This window comes from Rhinoderma darwinii, chromosome 8, assembly GCF_050947455.1.
Source record: "Rhinoderma darwinii isolate aRhiDar2 chromosome 8, aRhiDar2.hap1, whole genome shotgun sequence".
Taxonomy (NCBI): domain Eukaryota; kingdom Metazoa; phylum Chordata; class Amphibia; order Anura; family Rhinodermatidae; genus Rhinoderma; species Rhinoderma darwinii.
In genome coordinates, this window is record NC_134694.1 from 90,202,725 (window position 1) to 90,219,978 (window position 17,254).

The 17,254-nt window shown below is 38.6% G+C and overlaps 1 long non-coding RNA gene across 1 annotated transcript in view; it reads left to right on the forward strand.

Annotated features, from left to right (window-relative positions):
- The window catches only part of LOC142659605 (uncharacterized), a 193,096-nt gene extending 177,704 nt beyond the window's left edge, over nucleotides 1-15,392 (forward strand). Inside the window, exon 4 of the long non-coding RNA XR_012850351.1 lies at nucleotides 13,593-15,392. This is a non-coding gene — a long non-coding RNA (uncharacterized LOC142659605). The remainder of the gene's footprint in view (nucleotides 1-13,592) is intronic.
- The last annotated feature ends 1,862 nt before the right edge of the window (nucleotides 15,393-17,254 follow it).

A 17,254-nucleotide genomic window follows, 5' to 3' on the forward strand; every position in this document is an offset into this window, starting at 1 on the left:
AAAAAACAGTCTGCAAACATTTCACACCTTTTATGGTAATAATCAGGCAGTCTCGTTTGTTCCTCTTCTTATGCCCACCCAGCACTGAAAACTGTCCCACCTGAATGCCAAAATCTCGTCTGAGATAGCGCGCGTGTGCCCGTCATGTATGGTATGACTCTCTTTCTTGCTTCGTCCAGGCCTCAAATCTAGTTACTGTGCATGTGCTGCTATGGTGTCCTGGGCATTAGGACATCGTTGTGCAAGCGTGAGATTTCGTGTGTGCTGGGGGGAGGCGAGGAGCTGTCAATCAAAAGTAAGGAGGCGGGGTTAACTCGGAAAGTATTAAGAAATTAAGATATGACTCTTTTCGAACGAAGATTTGACTTTTTTATGCTCATTAGCATACAGAGCAGGGCTACTAAAAAAATGGAATACTAAAGGTACAGAGTCCACTTAGAAGATAATTACAGGTTACATAAAAATTATTTTTTACCCACTTCCACCAGGTACTGCTAGTTTAATAGGAGAAATGCTGGTGACAGGTTCCTTTTAAGGCCCCGCTATTGGCTTCCTTCACTTATAGATATGGTGTTTCTTATATTGTCTCGGAAGTTCAGCATCAAATATAAATATATCAGTCCTATAACACTCCCCAAGAACTACACCTTTTTCAGAGTTAAGCATCTGCATAATAGTATAATTCAGTATAGGATCAATTATGGAAAGACATGAAAATTCACAGTCACAGAGTTTGAAGAGCAGGTGTAGTATTTCTACTAGTTTAGGGAAAACTGAGAATAAGAGACAGAGCCTGCAGAGGGGAAACCTGTTTAAAAAAATGCAGAATACAAGTTAGAAATAGTGTTATTCCATTACATGCACACATATGACAGTTTATTCTTAAAAGTCACCTGAAAGGTTAGGTAAGCATTAAGTATTGTTCTCATAATATTCTCATCTTTTGCAAATTAGACACTCGTCTTCGAGACATATGGTTTAACTGGCTACCTTTCAAAAATAATAAAATGTGGCCAGTTGTAGCATATGGTGCACTCCAGCTTCAAAGGTAACTGCTAGATGGCAATGTATTATTGTTGTAATAATTATATTTCTATTACTTTAAGCATAAAGGTATTATTACTTAAAAATAAATAAATGTAGACTTCTATTTAAATTTATTTTGTCGTTACTATGCAGAGCTCCATTATTGCAGACTACACATCAATACTGTGATTCATTTGTACGAATCATAGGACTCTGGACATCATTGGTAACTCACAGGAAGGTGTTCTCGTATTGTTTCTCATTGAGATTTGCTACAATATGCTTTATGTTCTCCTGTATAGGGGCATTTGTTGAGCCAAATGGACCAGAGCAGGGGCATTACTTATAGCTCCTGGGCCACAATGCAAAATCTGTACCAAGGCCGTTCAACTGTAACGTGAAATTTATGGTACTAGCTTTTTCCTATATGGCAAAGAATCCATTAGGACCCCTCACAAATCAAGGTCAGGGTGCAACTGCTTCCTCTGAACCTCCTATAGTTATACCCTGGGCCACATAAGTAGTGGCCGTATGATGGCTGCAATGGTAAATATTAAATATAATTATATATAATTAGATATTTTCTTTTTGCCTTTACATTAAAATGTATGTGTGCTGCAAACTCGCCATGTTACTTTTTTTTCCAAAACAGAAAATGCTTTATCTGCAGTTTCGAAATATCATTAATTCATGGAATTAATACAAAATATAACACTGTTATATTAATATTCATAATATTCATTCAAAGTGGAAAACTTACCATTAAGTCTGTATTACATCTATTTATTGTAAATATGTCACACAAAAGTAATTTATTGGGAAATTTAAAGCTTCGCATATTAACTGCGGTTGGATAGTTCATAATAATGATTCTGAAAAGTGTAATTTTATTATATTCAACACAGTCAGCAAAACAAAACAAACATAGATTTTTATCTACAAAACTGTTAATACTGGATACTTATTTTATGTGTGTTTTGCTATTAAAATAATATATTATCACTTAATAATTTTCCTTCATGACAAATCCATAATTTCATTTTCAATGTTTATGCTTTGTTAGATTTATGTATTGTGCTTAATAACGCATAGCAAATACACCAAGATGGGGCTGCAACTTTTAATTTATTATGTTAATGGCTATATTTTATGTTAATTATCACTTACACAGCAGACATATGCCTCACAAAGTTGTATTCTATACAATAAAGTACTAAGAAAACACAGATAACTGTTTGAATAACACACAAAAACATAACCACTTTTATTTTAAGCCCGCAACATTTTATCTGTATTTATTTATTCATTTACTGCTGTAGTGTGTATAGAAATGAAAGCAAATATACAGTAGATCATAGGCCCAATGGAGTTCACAAGCCATTATGGTGCTTTAGAGTATAGAAAATAAACTACCTTTACCAAAACCCCTACAGTCATCAAAAAATGCACTTTGAAGGAAAAGCTTCATAATACATGGTGTACATCCGCCAGAGTCCCACACACATTTCACAACAATTTTATTGATAAGATGTATGTATTTCAAATTGAAAAGACCTTAAAAGAACATTCCTCGCAATACTCAAACTCCGGATTTTGCCCGGACCCCACCTCCTCTCTTCTTCTTCACAGCCTTACTGGTCTCCATGCTGGCACTTTAAATCAGCTGTCGTTCCTCCACTGACATGGTGCTTATATAAGGTTGTAATCAGGACCTAATTACATCCTTAAAAAATACATAACAGGACCCACATAAAATTACAATATTGGAGTCATTTACGCAATTAAATATTCCCTAAATATTTATGTTTGAATTTAGCAAATCACTAGCTTCCCTATTCTAATTAAGAACTCTGCCGTCCCTGTTTTCTCTATCCATAAATTGCTATGTACTGTAGGAAAAGTTGAGCAATTAGGTCTGAAATTCTGTGTGGATAGCTGTCTTAAGATTTATTGATGGTGGTAGGCCCTTTATCCTTCTGATATGGAGCTCCGAACCCTCTGTAGAGATATAGAATTAAAAGATGACATGCTGGGTACCTGCAGCCACCACTAGAGGGAGCCTAGAAGTATGGGAATACTGTTAAACATTGAAATCAATAATAATATAAAATTTAGGTATGTTCACGCTGAGCGGTTTAGCTGCAGGTTTTCTTCACTGGACTTCATTTCATAAAATCTGCAGCATATTGTGGTAGTTGCAAAGTGGATGAGATTAGAACAAATCTCATCCACATGCTGCGGAAAAAAAATCTCTGGAGAAAACTTGCATAATTTGACAGCTTTTAAATCTGCAGATCCTCAATTTATGCTGCAGAATCAATGCACTTTTGTCAGTTTATCCCCGTTGAGTTCAATGGGGAGTAAAAAGCTGCAACAAATCGCAAATTTTGCGAAAAAGCTGTGACACCGCTGCAAACATCGAAAATCTGAAAAAAAAAATACTTTTTAAGTTTAAATTTTATTAAAAAAAAGTCTACACTTATCCACTGGCGTTGTCATAGCAGCACCTCCTTGTCTATTCTCCGTGCAGCCCGACCTCCTGGGATGACGTTTCATCCCATGTGACTGCTGCAGCCAATCACAGTGTAACGTCCGTAGTGGCTGACCGCAAACTCCTTCCATCCAGTTGATGCCCTTCTCTCCAGAGATGTCTGCACATACGGCTGTCCTGTACCACAGTGACCACCAGGGTGCGCTCGCGAGCTCAGTCCAGACTTAAGAAGCCAAAGCGCACGCAGGTGGGAGATTGAGCTGATTGCTCCCAGAGTACCCTGGGCTATAAGAAGGGCCAAGCCCCTTCCTCCCATGCCTGAGCATTGTTGTCGTACCCAAAGTTTGTCTATGCAAATGGTATCCCAGTTTCTTCCAGTTCCCAGTGTTTCTCATACCTGTATCCTGTATCCCGTGCTATCCTGGTCAAGTGCCGTGCTGAGCTGTAGTCGTGCTGTGCTGCATACCTTGCCTGTCCTGCTACACCACGCCTGACGGCTGCCTGCTGCCTGGTCCCAGCCAAGCCTGCCTTGCTACTCTCCGAGTTGCCACAGGTACCCTATACGTACTATAGACTGTTACCTGCGCCCTATTGGCCAGCTGCCATACCGCCAAGGCGGTATGGCCCAGTGGGTCCATGAACCCAACATGACACACAGGCTTTAGAGGTCACATGGGTAGCAGCGTCATCACAGGAGACCAGGTTGCCCAGAGAACAGAGGGGCGCGTCACTATGGCAATGCCACTGAAGATAAGCATTGGGTATTTTTTCAGCTCTGTTTTCTGCAGGGGCAATTCTGGCTGAAAGTCTGAACCACGATTTGGTGTGGTTTTTCGGTCAGAATTCCCTGCGGGTTGTAGGTCGGATGCGCTGTATACTTTTATGCAGTGTATCTGACCTGTGTGAACATACCCTTGAGGCATTCCTAACTTTCAGGTGAATTTTCAGAGCATGATGTCATATGTGTGTACACGAGGAATAACTCTATTTCTGGCAATTATATTACTTGTATTCTGCATGATTTAGCAGTTTTCTCCTCTGCAGGCTCTATTGCCAATTCCTAGTACTCTCTGAGCTAATGGGTTGAGCCTAACGACTATCATGTCTGACATACACTGCACACATAGAAGAGGAGAATCATTCTCTCCTATCTTTTTCTATCACACATATATATGGAAGCTGCTGCAGCATAGGGGTAATTATACAGCAGTAATAAGCAGTGTAGTTGAGAATCCAGCACTGGGGTGACATTGAAATCTTACCAGCAGCCTGTGTGTCTCTCGCTCTTCTCCTGCTTCCTCCACCTGTTCCCCCTCCCCTCTCCATACACTTGTATAGGCAGGCAGGGAAGAGACCACCACCCACCTTCTGTAGTCCGTCAATTCTGTTCTGTAATCAGGGACGTACTTTGTTTTACAACAGGGGTTGAACAGCAAATTACAGGAAGGGAGACACCTAGTGGCAGTAATTTTACACAGAATTTACATGGATTAAACAACTGAGTTTTAACAGTAAGTAAATTACAAATTTGATTTATATAAGGTATTCTATTAGCAATAGTGGATCCCCACAGTTCCATTTAGGGTGGCTGTCTATGGCCCAAGGAGGCTGTCTATCGCTATCTATAGAGGGCTGTGTGGCACTATCTAAAAGGAGATGTGTCACACAATTGTCACGATGCGGGGTGCAGACCCATTGGGCCGTACCACGTAGCGGGATTGCAGCTGGCCAAACAGGTTTGGTACTGATACTGTACCTAAGGTACCTATGGTACTGAGTCTATAGTCCAGAAAAGGGTACCTGAGTCAATGTAGGCAGTAGCAAGGCAGGCTTGGCTGGGACTAGGAGGCAGGTAGACATCAGGCATGGTGCAGTAGAACAGGCATGGAGATGCAGCAAAATACGACTACAGTTCAGCACGGCGGTAGATCAAGATGGTACTGATAGCATGGGAAACAGGATACAGGCTACAGGTACGGGGAACACTGGTAACACTGGGAAGCTGGAAGACACTTAGGAGATCATTTGCAAGACAGATTAAGGGAAACAACAACAATGCTCAGGCGAGGATAATGAGGACGGTGACCCTCTTATAGTCCAGGAATTTTGGAGTTGATGATGATGATTTCCAGGTGCGCGCGCTGGCCCTTTAAGAGCGGGCGCGAGCGCGCGCGCGCACCCTCCGGGAGACAGGCTTGATACCTGGAGGAGAGTGCCGGCGCCTCACAGGGGGATGACGCAGCACAGCATCAAGACGTCCATGGCCGCGGTCATCGAGAGGTAAGTTAGAACTACAGACCGTGGCCATAGACGTTACAACTATCTACAGGGGGGTATGTGGCGCTATCCAAAGGGGGCTATGTTGTGCTATCTACAGGGGCTGTGCGGCACTAGCTACAGGGGGGTGTGTGGCACTATTTACAGGGGGCTATAGACGGCGCAGCAGGGCATCGGTGGGGAAGAGGGGCCCAAATTTGGGGTACAGTCCAGGGCCTATGATCTACTTAATCCGTCACTGAATTAGGTTAGCATAAATTGTTTGAAAGGTTAGTGTCCATTTAAAACGAACTGAACACAACCTTAATGATTCCTCATGAGGGATTGTTGTGAGTTTTGCAAGACTTTTTTTTCCCAATAGGGAAACATTGAGGTTACATGCAACTCATAATAATGCATTGATTTTGCTGCTATGGCTTGTTATGTAGCTATAGCCTAACTGCAGCAGGAGTAACTTTGATGCTTCACAATCTACACTGAAGGCCCTTTTCTCTGTTACAATTTGTGAGTTTGCATTCTATTATAATAATACTTGCTCATTGCACATTCAAAAAAATATCAATAATAAATGATGGCTGCATCTCGAAAACGGAAAACTCCTCCTCAATAATCTTTCTGATGGAAAATGTCTGATCCTTCACCAGTAGTTTAAAAAATTGTTCAATTTAAATAACCCTTTATTATACAGATTATACAGCATTACAAGCACTTTCAAGCGGAATGGTGGAATTACATCATAATATGTGAAAATATGTTGTCATAGATTACTCTAACATTCATGGTAGATATTGAATATTTAGCTTTTTTCTCCTCTATGTAACTGTTTTCTGTATGTATTTTTTTTTTCTTAAAAAGATCTGAGATGTATTCTAATAAAGGCAAAATTAGGAATTCAGGCACAGAGTTTAACAGCATGTACAAACTCTGCAATCTGATAAGTAGAAAATGAAAAAGAGATATGTGTAAACCCCCTAGGGTAGATAAACTTTAAAGTTAATTTAATTTCTTATCTTTGAGATGCTAGAAAAATATAAAAAGAGGATCAGATCGTCAAAACAGTTTCTGATCACAGGACGTCTGATATTATTTCAAGAGTTCTTATTGGTATCCAAAATCAAATTATCATAGAACGAGACAATTATTGCAAAAAATTTTATTCCGGCGAAACAGATATTGCTCTTGTATAATATTAGGCAGATAGATCGCTATTTGTCTCTGGATGCAATAACATTACATTTGATATCGATTTAACAAGGAAAGGATGCCGTTTACATCAGTAATATTTTTAGATCTTTCAGGAAGCTTTGATTGAGACTAGGGATATTTTATAGTAGAATTATCACGACACAACCTTAATGTTTCTTTATGGGAAACAAGGTCACTCTCAAGCTTCTAAGTTATTTCTTGCAATGGCTCCCAAATGTGGGGAGGAAAAAAAAAATGTTCTTGTCTACAATGTCAAAATTGTCTGTTTCTAAAGGCACTAGTCTGGTGGGTGGCTTTGAGTTGCAGTTTATCGTGGATTTGCTAACCTGGAGTTCAGCTGTCGGGATACTTTTGAGTTTGAATTTATGCACACACATCTAAGTGCTTTAAAGTTTTTAATGATGAACTGTAAAATACTAATAAAGGTCTGAGCCTTTGTGCATCAAAGAAGTGAAATTACTGTGAGGCCCCATGCACACGGCCATCATTTTTATCCACAATTATGGACCGTAACTGCGAACTAATGTGTATTCATTTCTATTGCCCACGGACACCTTCCGGTATATTTATGGGAAGATGTACGGGCAGTAGAAATGACACGCAAAAAATAGGACATGTCTTGTTTTTTGATTGAAGGACCGTGCTCCCATACTTTATAATGGGAGCATAGCCCGCAAATGCGGGAGACTCTCTGCCTTGTGCAGAGGACCTTAGGCGTTATATATGTTAGGGGATCTCAGCAATTTTCTCAGCAATTTTGGAAAGTGTTCTAACTTTTCATTATACAATGAACACGCTTTATTTGCTAAAACTGTAATACCTCCGTAGGTTTGCTGTTGTTTTGTTTAGTCAAGATTTTCATTTATTTTTCACCTGTGTGTCTGTTTCTTTTATTGCAATCATAGCAATTAGTAATGTTTCTGAACGCTATAATTAACTTAATTGGCAGCAATACAATACATACAAGTCATTTTTTCTGGGAAGTTTTGCAACTTGTTAAAGAGGAAAACTGCAGAGGTAAAGAAACATAGACTTGGGTGCGACTACTACCTCTGCAACCTCTATAGCTACGCTACTGGGTAGAGCTAAATGACAATAGCTCTATATATTTAATTTAAATATAATGTATTAGAAATTTAGAAAACAATGCTTAATAAAATGTGAATAAAAATGAGATAAGTAGGAAGTGCATGCCAGTAGAAATACATGTAAGTACATGTGATGAGAAAAGACAAGGGAAGAGGTCAGGGAAATGCTTCAGGTCGTGGTTGGCCCCGCCTCCTTGTACTAAACGCTGCACTCTTTTTTGAAAAGTCAATATTTTTGCGACTTTTGAGCCATTTGCTAATTTGTACGCAAGAAAACTGGCGTAGAAAAGCTGTTAAATTCTTAATACTTTGTGCAAGCAAATTTCAATAAACACCAATTAAAACACAGGTTATTATTTTTAGAGATATAGGGGGAAAGTTTCATACGCCAGTCTTATTCTCAAGAATGTTGGAATAAACTGCACGTATCTTAATAAATTTGGCGCATTTCTGGAGCTCCCTCTCATCCCACTGACACCCGGCGATGAAATTGCTGAGTGTCTGTGTCTCCGATGGCAGCCGGGGGCCTAATAAAGGCCACCAGGTCTGCCTGTGGTGAATGCCTGCTAGGTCATGCCAGAGGCATGACCTAGCAGATGCCTGTCCATTTTAAATGGACAGGCAGTAATACACTGCAATACAAAAGTATTGCACTGTATTATAATAGCGATCGGAGGATCGCATAGTGAAGTCCCCTAGTGGGACTAGTAAAAAAGTAAAAAAAAGTATTAAAAAACAAAAATAAAGTTGAATCCAGTCACATTCTGAAACTTTTATGTGATAAAATATGAAACCAACAAATTTAAAGGCTATGTTCACCTTCGCTACAACATTTTTTTTTATTGCTTCAATGCATCAAATATGAGAAATTACATAACTTTGCAATAGGTCTTAATAAGAAATATACTACCATTTAGTTTCTACAGCTACTATGCAGACTATGCATCTCCATGGTAACAGACAGCAAACAAACCTTGTATAGTCTGATCCAGCTGTCCCCTACTAATGTACATTCAGTAGGTTACCAAGAAGTAGGGGGCAGATGGGAGAGAGTATAATAAGACTACAGAGGGTTTGTTTGCTGTCTGTTACCATGGAGATGCATAAACTGCATAGATGCTGTAGAAACAAAACAGTAGTACATTTTTAATTAAGACCTATTACAAAGTAGTGACATTAAATGCATTGGAGAAATAAAAAAAACAACTGGATGTGATAGTGGACATAGCCTTTATGATTGCGTTTTAAAATTGCATATACTATCTTTCACACTTGTCTTAAAGGTGTGTGTATATGTATCTTTTAACCCCTTCCCCCTGCTTGCATTGTGGGCCCCAATGGCCAAGCCATTTTTTACATTTTTCCATTGTCACATTCGAAGAGCTATAACTTTTTTATTTTTGCGTCGACATAGTTGTATAAGGTCTTGTTTTTTGCGGGACGACTTGTAGTTTTTATTGGTACCATTTGAGAGTAGATGCGACTTTTTGATCACTTTTTATCAAATTTTTTTTAAGTCAGGATTAACAGAAAACAGCAATTATTTTTTACAGCGTTCACAGTGCGGGTTAAATAATGTAATAGATTTATAGTCGGGGTTGTTACGGACGTGGCGATACCAAATATGTGTAACTTTTTTGCTTTATTGTGTTTTTGTAATAGTAAAGCAGTTTGTAATGGGAAAAAGTATGTTTTTCATGTTTTTGAATTAACTTTATTCAACTTTTTTTTACTTTTATACTAGTCCCACTAGGGGACTTCACTATGCGATCCTCCGATCGCTATTATAATACACTGCAATACTTTTGTATTGCAGTGTATTACTGCCTGTCCGTTTAAAACGGACAGGCATCTGCTAGGTCATGCCTCTGGCATGACCAAGCAGGCATTCACCACAGGCAAACCTGGGGGCCTTTATTAGGCCCCCGGCTGCCATCGGAGACACAGACACTCGGCGATTTCATCGCCGGGTGTCAGTGGGATTAGAGGGAGCTCCCTCCCTCTCTCCAAAACCACTCAGATGCGGTGCACGCTATTGTGCACCGCATCTGAGGGGTTAATCGGGTGAGATCGATACTAATATCGATCTCACCCGGTCGAGCAGGGATGCCCCCAGCTCCAGCTGAGAGCAGGGAGATTTGAGAGCTCCCTGCTCTATTTACTTTATTCTAATGCAGCGCCGTGGAATAGCGGCGCTGTAGAATAAAGCCCATTAATGACCGCCGTGAAAAGGCTTATCAGCGGTCATTGAGGGGTTAAACTAGATGTTGTGCACAGAAGAGTTGCTGTTATTATAATTATTATTATTATTATTCATATTTCTACTGTTAATAAGTTTTCTGATAAATTAAGTTTTCTAATAAATGACATGTCAATTAGGCATTTTATGGGGGTCGGCAGTGGGTTTCACCTCACTAATGTTAATTTTTTTTTTTATCTTGCTCTGGTTTTCATGTAAAGGTGATGCTCTTTCACACCAATGAAATCAATGAACGCTACAAAAGTCCGCAAGTGAGCTTCTAGGTTGTCATGATATAAAATTCAGAGAGGGGTTTGAGCTGTCTCCATAGAAGATGGTGCTGAAACCACTCATTCCTAACATCAGTGTGGGTCCCAGCTGCAAGACAACTTTTACAATATGAAAATTGTACAATATTTTGTAATGTCTTCACAAGAGAATGTCCAGGATGGGGCTTCAATGCCTCTTGTGTAAAATATTTCCATGTATCTAATTTCAGTTATTGGTGCTTAAAGGGGTTGTCTAGTTTCAAAAACCAATTTTCATACACCCTATTAGGGAAAGAAGAGTTAATAGAAGGCGGTCCTTTATTTGGGATACTCATCTCTTCGCCAAAGTGGACACGAGTTACAAAGAGTGTCTCACAATTTGGAGGACCTGTCCTGTCCTGCATTACACAGACAACTGATTGATTTGATTTAATTGGTAATTGTGTAATGCTTAATTTTCCCTGTGGTGGTGCTGCAGGGAAACTGAACACTTACTGCCAATTTTCTCCATAGATTACAGCTGATAGCTGGGGTCCCCAGGGGGACACATTGGGATCTAATGGGCATTTCTAACAAAGACAACCCTTTTCAAATATATTACATTACATTACCATTAAAAAAAAATCCTAAAGCACTATCCATCAATGTAATAAATATTACACGGTGCTGTGTGGAATAATAATAGCAGACCAAAAAAGAAAAAGAGTTCCGGACAAAACCAGTACACACTGGGCTACAAAAATAATAAGGTTTTAATTAATTTAGATTTAAATATTAAAATATATAATTGAGGGTATCATTTCCCTGAACATTGCACAATTGACTACAATATTATTAAAAAATATAAACCCACATCACCTGGCTGGGAGATAGCACTACAAAGACAATGATATATCAATAATAACAGAAGTTATAAACAGCATACAAATATATCAAGATGTGTTGATTCAAACATTCAAATTATCCCTATAGTAGATATTGCAGATATTATTTCCCAGGAAATATAGCATATAGCTAGGCATATAGCCAGCCAAGAATAGCCCAGAGGACGCACCAGACCAGGTCCCCATCCATAGATGCGGGAAAAATAGATGCCCCCACCCGGTGACTACGGGGAGTCAGTCAGCGACAATGCCTAAATGGCAGTCACAGACCTGGTCCCCATTGGAAGCAGGAACCATCAGAACCAAATCGGAACCAAATATAGCGAATGCCACCAGGGACGGGGAGCCAGTCAGGGCACGCCACTAAGGCTGCCTCAGGCTGGGTCCCAGCCATGGACGGACGGAGAACCCACCAGTTACCAGGATAGACCAAATAGTGACCATTAATTTAATGCCTAGGAATAAAAACTACAAGTATCTTAGGAGAGTTAGAATCCCACCGATATAACAAAATGTAGCCATACATGCAAGATACACCAGTACAGCCTCAAAGAGCGGCAACTGTCACAGTGACAGTACATGGACAGCACCAGCCTGAATTACCATCTACAAATGCAAATCAATCAGGACGGCCCAACCCAATGGCGCCAGGGAGCCAGTCAGCGACAAAACTAAAAATGGTAGCCACAGACCGGGTCCCCATCAGCAGTCGGGGGGCGGGCCGCATTGTCAGCTGGTGCAACAAACAGTGTCGAGTCAAGGCACATAATCAAGGTTAACATAGGTCAGACTGTTGTTGGCTGGCTTCTAGCCATGTTTGGAAGGATGGCTTCTGGTTCTGTAAGCACATATGCTTTATACTTATATTCCCATGATGTGGATTTGCTATCCTAATTATTATTTATTTTTTATTTTATATCTTTCCTTTCTTCTCCCCCCCTTTTTGCTTAGTTTTTTGTTTGTTTTTTGTTTGGAGAAGGCATCTATCCATGATTCTGAGAGAATTTAGATGATTGTAAATGGTGGTTTTCCCCTTTTATCATGGTACTATGTATTAGTTCTGTTCGGGGCTTTACTAATAGCTCCAACACATTGGATACGATACGGTGTCTCTTTAATATGCATATTTGATTGTATTTGAAATTCTGACTCCATTATGAAGTTTATACTATTATATTATCTAGTCTGGTCGATGATGACCAAACTTAGGGTTAACTAATGACAGTTGTATAATGACAGACACTGCACATTTAAATGCAAATACTATAAAAAGGTGTCACCAACATGATTGCTATTCCTTGCTTTGAGAAAGTCCCAACTGGGGCGAAGTGTGTCAGCTGAACTAATTTCAGCACGGCGTGCTGTGTGTGACATCAGCACGCTGTGTACTCGCTTTTCATGCCTACAAGCTGTACAAACAGGTCTCCTGGATTCACCACGCGGTGAATAACTCTGCAGGATCCAGGTGAGATTACCCAAACATCACTTGCATTTTAGAATAAGAACCAGAACTCCTGATATATCCAATGGTGAGGAATCGCTAGCACCATCCTGAAAGACGTGATTGTAGTACTCCCTGCATATTTGGCTGAAAAAACTGCTTTAAAAGGGAACACACAAAAAGGAGAACTTTTGGTTACTATCGAAGCCATCTATTTGTCCATGGGGCCCCTTGACATCTATAAATAGATGAGTATACCTCTTATTGGATCAACTTGCGTGTGCTTTATATGCCTGGCTTTATGCTATATTTCTTGGGAAATAATATCTGCAATATCTACTATAGGGATAATTTGAATGTTTTCTTATCTCCATCGACACATCTTAATATATTTGTATGCTGTTTATAACTTGTGTTATTATTGATATATCATTGTCTTTGATGTGGGTTTATATTTTTTAATAACATTGTAGTCATATGCAATCTTCAGGGAAATGATACCCTCACCTATATATTTTAATATTTAAAACTAAATTAATTAAAATGTTATTATTTTTGGAGCCCAGTGTGTGCTGGTTTTGTCCGGAACTCTTTTTCTTTATATTCAATTACCACCTTAATTAATAGTCATCTAATAATTTCTGTTTATTCTTTTTTATTTACTTTCACAGATTCTGGATCTACGAGGGAGACTGAAATACTGATTTAAGACATTTGGTTCATCAGCAGATGGCGATTAAAGATTACGAGGAAAAAGTAATTGTGGACCTTAATATAGATACCCTGGCAGAATATTAAATGTGCAAATCTTGCACAAAGAAAAGTGAGCTTAAATTCTTCAGCAGTGAAGATAAAGACATATACCAAAAGAAAGAGTTTAGATCCAGATATTGATGAAAAAGTTGGGGCAACTAGTTATGAAGCTGGTGCAGTTACATAAATAACTTATTTTTATTATTACCATCTTGACATCATATCACCTTATAAAACACTAGCAATATGGGAGCACTGCAAGAAGAGGTCTTTATGGCATTTATAGAGCAGAATCTAGTTTACAAAACTATCTTTAGCCACACTGCGATAAATCAGGACTGACAAATATATAGAAATTCTGCAATGCTTCCTGTACCATCCATTTTCACAGAGTACACAACACTATAACCAGGGTCACCATACCTCCAATTGGCCCCCCACTGACTACCTACACTGCCCTTGACCCAGCTAGGCTGCCAAGACAAATCCTGTGCAAGAGAAAAAAAACATTTCAAACATCACTAAGTGAAAATCAAGCGGGTGGCGTTTTTATCCCGTTCAAAATGTTCTTCCTTCCTGCCAATTTTAAATCCCTCCACCTTCTTAATGCATATCTGCCTACAGCCTTCCTATTAAGACACCCTGTCATGCGAGGCCTCAATTCAGGTTAAGCTAAAAGTTCCATACGCTTACTTTCAACCTGACAAATAGACATCAAGAAAGGGGTAAATTGTTATTTTGAAGGGTTTTCAGTTTTGTTATAGTTACTTCATGAACATTTTTTGCAGTTAATTACAATTTAGGCAAACAATAGCATTGGCACCATATGACACAAAGATATCTTCTTGTTAGAAGTAGGTGCAGAGCACAATACAATACACAGAAATACAAATATAACAATAGAAAATAATAATAAGAACAATGCAAGATACATCACATACATAGCTCATGAAGAGTACCATTAGTTCCACCAAGATTTTTGGTTCCTAAAGCATGAGGTAGGTAAAAGAACTAGGATAAGCGAATCACAAGACTACAATCATGAAGGACTTTATTGAAGCATTATTAATATGCCTATTTGCTATCTTATTGAAAGCTCCAATGCTGTATCTTTTCCATGGTTCCCATATCACTTGAAAGAAATAAATGTACACAATGGCGCAGACATAGGGTATTATCCCATGTTTGAGTGTCAGAAAGAAGAGTTTGTCAAATAGTGCTCATCTGGTGATGTCATGCTAGACGCACAACATCCCTGTAGACGTGGTCTTTACAATGTAGAAATCCAGGGAACTGCAAGTCATGGGTTTGTCTGGATAAAAAGTGCTTGTCCAAATTCAATTGATATTGTAGTATTACATCTATTGGTAGGTGAGATAGCTAAAAAAAAACAAACCCTTGTTAGGTGCTGTTCCCTTCTGGTGCAGTCCTTTTTCTGGTTTACAGTGTTATGCATCCAATAACAACACTGAAGCCATTCAAATAGTGATTATAGTGACACAAGAGACGCGTTTCGGAGCCGTAACACCTAATTCTTCAGGCATTATATCACAGGAATAACATGGTGTGATGATAGTACAAACATTTATACTGAAAAAAAAATCAGAAAAAAAGGATGATAGTGAGGCAGAGGTCAAGGGTTAACTTTCAGTATATGTTACATAAATGAAATGCATCGCTTGTGCCACTATAAATAAAGAACATTCTATTTGAATGGTTTCAGTGTTGTTCTTGGATGCATAACACTGTAAACCAGAAAAAAAAAATTGCACCAGAACGGAACTGCGCCCAACAAAGGGCTGTTTTTTTTTTTAAGCTATTTTCATCTAGCAATAGGTGTAATACCACAATATCCCTATGGTTCCCACATCGATATATTGTATGTCTATTGCGAGATTCCCATTTAATTCTTCTGTGAGACAATATTGTGGTAGGAGCAGTGGCCTGCAATTATAAATTGTATAAAGACGAGAGAGGTCTGACTATACATTTTCCCCATAAAAAGGTAAATCAGCGCTATACTTTTTTTGGGGGAGGCATTGGTCTTGCAAACTAGGTTACATTATCAAAAACGTCGGCCCTCCAAGTTTTTTTTTTTTTTGCAGATCCACCAGAAATGAAGGAGGTACTGTCTTCTTCTAGACACTTCCAGAACTTATATAAATAGATTTATCTTTTGCAAACATTGCTATTTTACCTTGGATTTTATACCATCTCGTCAAAATTTTATAACAATTCTTTTGTATTCTGACAACCCTAAAGTTTTTATATGGAGCTCACAAGATATGTGAAACTTCACTGATTGATAGTGTCCTCCCTAAGTCCATTTCCCACAAGCAAACGTAAGAAGGGTGGAAAGCGAGGTGGGTGTGGATAATTTTTGATATTATTGGGACATCGGCTTATCTAGATACATAGTACGGGATAGTAAGGTCTCAAACCATGAGAGAGGTCAATTAAAAGAAGGCATTTTACAGGTATTGAGTAGGGAAGTTCCAAAAAATGTGAGAAGAGGGACATGCAGGAATGATAGTCCATTTGTGCTGTAACAATAATTTCTGTCATGACAAAGTCATTCTGGCATTTACAATGAAAGAGTGAAATCCTAAAACATTATGTTATTTTTAGTGCTTTTTTTTTAATTATTTTATACTTTATAGATTTGTTTATTCAGCATTGTTCTATAAGTCACAGAGTGATGCTTAAATCATATCCCTTGGATATTTCTTGGTAATATTTACTTTAATGTTTGCAGTGTATAGAGGAATATTTCCTGATGTTTCAGCATACAGCTGATTATTAAAATAATTTGCATATATATTTTGTATAATCTCTTAGCTTTTATGATTAGACACACTTACAGTATGCACCCTGGTCAATTAATATTATGCATTCTATGCATAACAAAACATTTACCTAATTGATATTAACAAGCAATTATATATTTTTCCCTTTGTTATTAGCAATTGCTTCTCCAATTTCAGTGTAAGTCAGATTGTACAAAGGCCATAGTGGGAGATTGTCAGGTGAGACGATTGCATATAAACTGAAGGACCAATTCACAATTGATATGAAAACTAATGAGGGAAAGTGGTGCATATATACAAAATAAATAATTTAACTGTTGTAGAGCATCTTGGATTTAGAAAATAAAAGTGTATGTTGTAGTACAATAAACTGCAATAATCATCTAATTTAGTTTCATAATATTCAATAAAAGCCTCATGCATCTATTAGCCAGTGGCGTAGTTAAAGGGAAACTGTCATCAGCGTTTCACCTATTAAACCAGCAATACCTGGTGGTAGTGGGTGAAAAATAATTTCTATATAACCTATAATTGTCTTCTTAGTCGGCTCTGTAGCTTTAGTATTCAGCTTTTTAGTGTTCCCACATGTATGCTAATGAGCAGAAAAGAGTAAAATCTTCGTTTGAAGAGTCAAATCTTCATTCCTCAAGTCTTTCCGAGTTAACCCCGCCTCCTTACTTTTGATGGACAGCTCCTCGCCTTTGCCCAGCACACTAAATCCCACACTTGTGCATTGATGTCCCCTTCTGGTGTGAGTACACAAAGGGACACCG